Source organism: Gobio gobio (assembly GCF_949357685.1).
Source record: "Gobio gobio genome assembly, chromosome: 14".
NCBI lineage: Eukaryota > Metazoa > Chordata > Actinopteri > Cypriniformes > Gobionidae > Gobio > Gobio gobio.
The window spans coordinates 20,886,129-20,892,506 of record NC_137107.1 but is presented as its reverse complement, the minus strand read 5'-3'; positions in this window follow the sequence as shown (position 1 = coordinate 20,892,506).

Below are 6,378 nucleotides of genomic sequence, written 5' to 3'. Positions count from 1 at the left end.
AATAATAATTTCATGACTCTATACATTACTTTGTGAAGACAGTCTCATAATACAGTGACATATTACATTTTTTAGCCGTATCAATACAGTAATAATCTGCATGGGTAAATTTTACCCGCTGGCGGTTTTAGGTATACAGCGACCCCTGGCGCTTCTAGTTTTAATCATCAGCTAATTTCAAAATCAAAGACCGCAATAGGAGAGAGAGTGGCAACAGCACTGGTAAGATTACTTCGGTTACTTTACTTTTAATGAATATGATTGTATGTTGAGCACCTGCGACTTGCTTTCAGTTTTATTTGCGGTAGTTTGTGTGCTGGCTTGATAAAGAGATATGCAGCTGCTCGTCTGCGGCGATGCGTGCTTCAGTAGCGCTGTCATATCTGGCTATAACATGTAATTTAGCCCATAACGCTCTCACATGTTTATTCTTTAGTATTGTTGGGAGGAGTAAAATGTTTCAACAACCAGATGCATTTAGACTTTAGCTTTCACTCTAATGCGGCCAGACCACCTCCTGTAGTGGCTTTTAGTATATTGTGTATTTGTTCTAAATGCTCATGTTGTCTTCTGTGCCCAGACTTGAGTTTTGTTTGATGTTTGATACATTCAAGAAGCGTGTTTTCTTTGAGCAGGTAAAATTAAAGGTTCAGTTCATATAACTGACTGACAAAATGATATACATGAGGATGCAGTGCATCGTCAATGCATTGTGATGCATCGTGATATCGAACCGAACCGAATCGATGGCATGATAATCGTAATCGAACCGAACCGTGAGACCAGTGTAGGTTCACACCCTTAGTGCCTGGTCATGATCCACTTTAACAGTAAAGAAGAAAAAAAAAAAAAACATTTTGGACATTCTTCTAAATTTATGCAGTTTTTGTTCCACACACACAAAAAAAGAAAGTGGTTTGGAACAACATGTTCCAAATATTAATTTAAGATTTTGACCTATATGACACAAAAGATATAAACTAGATCTGATGACAGTGCATGTGTGTCTCTCAGCGGATGCTGTTGTTGTGGTCATACGTAAATTAAATAAGCAGTTAATTAGAGAAGCACTGGGACATTTGCAATAAACCCTTTGTGAATCACTCACACCACAAATGACCAGACTGTAATTGAATTACTGCAGTGGAGGGGCCAGTGATGTTGAACTACTATTATTCTCATAGTCATCAGACATAATTTCATGACCCCCCCCCCCCCCCCTCCCCTGCTTTAAGACAATATAATGTGCTTATTTTTATAATACTTTATTCAAGGTATACAACTTTAAATTCTTTATATACAAATACAATTATTTCATGTTGAAGCCAATGTTTCATAATGAAACATCAAACAAAGACCTATATTCAAGTGTTGCATAATTTATTTGGAAACTGATTGAGCTGTTTTGGACATGAAAGAATAATAAACTGCCCCATTATGAGTCATGAGGGATTTGGAACGTCTCGGGACTTCATTATCAACTCGCTTTCTTCAGCAGATGTGTCTGATAAACATTTATTAGCTTGTCAATTAGCTCCCAAAGGATTAATTATTATTTGACATTTGAATGTGTCCCTTAAAAGCAAACTATTTTAAAACTCATTAATGGAAATGCAACAGTTACATTGTCCCTCTGTGGATATAATACCACAAGTGTCTAATTTAGTGTCATAATCATCATCTGTTTCAACAATATACTTTGTAATGTGGACAATAACAATTGGTTCGGTGATGTAACTTTAGTCCTGAAGGTGTTCCAATTACTTTGTGTCAACAAACATAGATAGGCTTAGATAGGCAAACATATTTATGTCTTTAAGGAAATCAGCTGTCAGACAACACATTAATTACATTTTTATTAATATGAAATTAACCTTTCAAAACTTGGAGTTCCAGATTAAAGTTTACAATTCATGTCAAAGTCTTGACTGTTGAAGACTGAATGATTTGCACTCTGTATCTGAATCACCCAAAGTCTGTTTACCTATGGAGGTACGAGGAACATATACAATAGGCCTAATAATACATGTAATTCACACTCAAGATAACTCATTTTTCATGTAGTAGAAAAATCATAACAAGGAGAGGTGTGAATACCAAAAAGGATTTAATCACTGCGAGGGCATTTACAAAATTGTATACCAGGTCTCCAATAAAGCATTACACGTCAAAATATTGTGGACATTCCGGTAACACTTTACAAATACTCTGCCATATTAATATGATCAAACCTTATTATGACCGTAAGCCGTTGGATAAATCCAGAGCCGGTGAAGTAAAGATGGTCCTGACTTTGTCCAATGCTGCGCATTCTTCTGGGTGTTTGCCTCTGTCCAGTACTTTACAGATGCCTGATTCATCACTGTCGCAGTCTGGCATTGAAACTGCTCCTGAGGCTCCTGAGGCCACTGAGTCGCTGTCTGGTGCTGGGGGCTGTGACATTGAGGGCCCTTACATTGCTACAGTTCAAGGCCGGTTGAAAAATTCTGAGAGGCTTGCAAATCTTGACTCATGTTTTTTGCATCTCGACAGTTTACAGCGCTCAGATATTGTTATCTAATTAACTGTCATCTCTCCTTATTTTCAGATGTGCCGTCCCAAACTCATGTGGTGCAACACGACATTGATGTTGAGAACAATGTGCCTATTAAACAGTACCCGTATCGTGTGAACCCTGAAAAATGCAGATGCCTCCAAAATCAAGTTGACTATATGCTGTCATAAGATCGCCCTGTCTCCTTGCCATCAAGTCTGACAGATCTGACCATTTTTGTACAGACTACAGGAAGGTCAACAATGTCACAAACCCGGATTGTTATCTTCTTCATTGCATGGAAGACTGTGTCGACCTTGTGGGCTCTGCGGCTTTTGTGACAAAGTTAGACCTCCTCAAAGGTTATTGGCAGGTGCCTTTGACTCCGCGTGCCATTGAAATAAGTGCATTTGTCACACCTGATGCATTCCTACAGTATAACTTCATGCCTTTTGGTGTTCGTAATGCGCTCACTACTTTTCAGTGGTTAGTTAACCCCGTTTTGGAGGGGTGCCAGGGTGTGAGGCGTATTTAGACAACATTGTCATTCATTTGGCATCATGGGACGAGCACATCACTCAATTAAAACAGGTTTTTCAGAGGCTGATCGAGGCAAACTTAACAATTAATCTTGCCAAATGTGACTTTGCTGAAGCGACAGTTGTTTACCTGGGCAAAATTGTGGGTGGTGGCATGGTAAAACGATCGAAAGATCGAGGCTCTTGCATCATTCCCAGTTCCTTCTTCTCATCGTGAACTGCAGCGGTTTTTGGGGATGGCGGGGTATTACTGCAGTTTTTGTAAAAACTTTTCGGCTGTGGATGCCCCACTCATCGATTTAATCCGTCCAAAAAATACATTTACCTGGTCACCAGAGTGCCAGAATGCATTTGATCCTGATGCAGGCAACCATTTTTGCTGCTCCAGTTTAGGAGCATTCATTTAAGCTAGTTATTGATGCTAGTGATGCAGGGACCGGTGCGGTCCTTTTGCAGGATGGGCCTGACGGGGTTGAGCACCCTGTTTGTTATTTCTCCAAAATGTTTCAAAAACATCAAAAATCGTATTCTACGATAGAAAAAGAGGCCCTTGCTCTTATTTTGGCCCTAAACAACTTTGAGGTCTATTTTCGGTCACAGTTTATACTGACCATAACCCTCTCGTCTTTATCCAACACATGCGAAACTCCAACCAGCGTTTGATGAGATGGGCCTTGTTTGCTCAAGCTTTTAATCTGGACATTAAACATATTGCTGGTAAAAATAATGTTCTCGCTGATGCGTTGTCATGCACTGTTTAGTGGTGTTTGGTGGCCCTCCTTTGGTTTTGACCCACCAATCACCATTCGGGGGTGGGGGTGTTACGCGCGCAGCATGTACGCCCCATCACGAGTGCATTATTTGTATTATTTAATGACTTTCTTTTTCCCCAGCTCCAGATTGGCGGATCATGCAGTCTCTCTCTGCCAGCCACTGACGCCACAAGCCATTCAAGCCACATTGTCTTTTATTCTTTAGTTATACTTTTGGTTTAGAGTGGGGAGACTCATTTCCTTAGTTTGATTATTTTCTTCACAGTTACTGGGCTCCCCATCTCTCTCTTTTTTTTGTTTATTTTGTGAGTAAATTCTGTTAAATAAATTATTTTTATGAAGTACTCATGCCGTTGTCCATCCTTTATGTTATGTGTCCCTCTTATCCTAGACAGTACAACGGGGACCGTAACATAATATGCAACACAATGATTAATTTAAATGTTAGTACATATAAGCCACGTTTTCACCTCAGGAACTCTCCCCAGGAACTAGGGATTTTTGGGTGGTACTCTGTGTGTTTCGACTGCAGGACTGGGGTCTAAATGAAGTTACGGGTAAATATTTATCCTTCAAGCGGCCCTGTTTGCGAGGTAGTACTTTTTCAAAGTTCAGGAACTTTCAGGGGTGGGACTTTGGCACTGAACATGCTGATTGGTTGAGTTCACGCAGAATTTTTTATTCGTCGACTCGATGCAGCATTTTTTTTCAACCACTATTTTTAAAAGTCTGTTGCGGACGTGGTGCGTGTAGTAAGAGTTGATTGCTATTTAAATCAACAATGGAGTTTTGAAAATACGTCCGATGGGCCGAGGACAAGATTCAGGCTTTATTAAATGTATTTGCAAAGGAGGAAATCCAGTGGGAACTGTAAAGTCGATGCGCGAAGTCCTACGTCACCGGACTAATCTTCACGGTACTTGAGACCGTGATGGAAACGCAGACTAGCAGCAGGTCTGAAAGAAAAATTGTTCTTGGGAAAAAAGTGTGGACAAATTGTTCCAGGTAGTTTCGGTAGAAACAAGGCTATAGTTAAAGACAACTAATACAAAGTGGGACCATTAAGGGATCTGAATGACTCAAACAATATCATTAAAGTCAATTGACTCAAAAATAAATGTACCGGATTGTGTTATATTACAGGTAGAACATTTATTTTGTTCAAGTAAATAAAGTTAAACTCAACAGTAAAAAATACATGAAAAAGCTGTAACACTGTAAACACTTTAACTTCCTGTTATTCAGCTCCCAGCAAGTTACTTTGTATCATTTACAGCAATCTTTTTCATGAGTGGAGTATAGCAATAATTATTTTTTTGTTTTTAATCATTAATTTACTCATATATATAAATTTTAACACACACACACACACACACACACACACACACACACACACACACACACACACACATATATATATATATATATATATATATATATATATATATATATATATATATATATATATATATATATATATAAGTTTTATATTGACCTTTTGACATCCTAGAATGTTTATTTCACAGTGTCCCTTGATCACAGTTGCCTTGGCAAGAGTTGATGCTTTCTGGTGCTACACAACCATCATCAAGTGTTGCATCATATTGTTGATAATGTGCCAGTAGATACTTTACACTGCAGGGAAATCAAGTCTCAGTAATTCTCTTCTTTTTTTAATACCAATTCCCTGAATATGTTTTCTTTGAATGTTCAAATAATAATTTGTTTTACTAAAGAAAATTAGATCAAAGTGTGGAGCTCTTAAGAGTTGTTAAAAATTACTTGTTATATTGATGCACTGATCCAATAAAATTATATTCCATCTACTGCCTTTACCTCTAGCTTGTACAAGTTGTTAAAAAAAAAAAGTATCATAGTGTGTGGTCCTGGTAAACCCTGCATTGTGGGAAAAAAATTACCCCTCAAAGATAGTAATAAGATTAATTTTTGACTTTGTCTCCATGAGGAAAATAGCTTATAAATCATACTAAATTATATACAGTAATGGTCAGAATTATTTGCACCCTTGGTAAATATGAACACATGAAATAAATGTTCCCTTTCAGTCGGTCACTACGACGTACGTCGGTAATAACCGACGAATTGGGATCACTTCAGAGAGCCCCTATCAGCTTCGAGAACTTAAGAACAGGCCAATGAACAATTGGCGTGCGAGATTTGCATCTCGCGCTCCGCCCCGCGCCGCGGGTATAAACAGGAAGCGAGAGCATCGCACTGACGTCATTCACTTCGGAGCCTAACCGGCGTTTGAAGTTTACAGACTGCTTCCTGACTATTCAGCGAAGATTACGACAAGAACAGAGAGAAGAGGATCGTGTGTGTTGGTGTGACGGCGCTTTCCAGCGGGACCGCGAACTCAAAGCTGCGAGGAACAACTGCTGTTATCACAGCAAAGACAGCTTGTTGGTATCGGTGGGCGTTCCTTTTGAGTGCAAACACAGGCTGCACTATCCCCTGTGTGTTGCCGCGGTTTCCCTGGGTGCTTCAGCACTCTCTTAAAAGAGCGATTTTC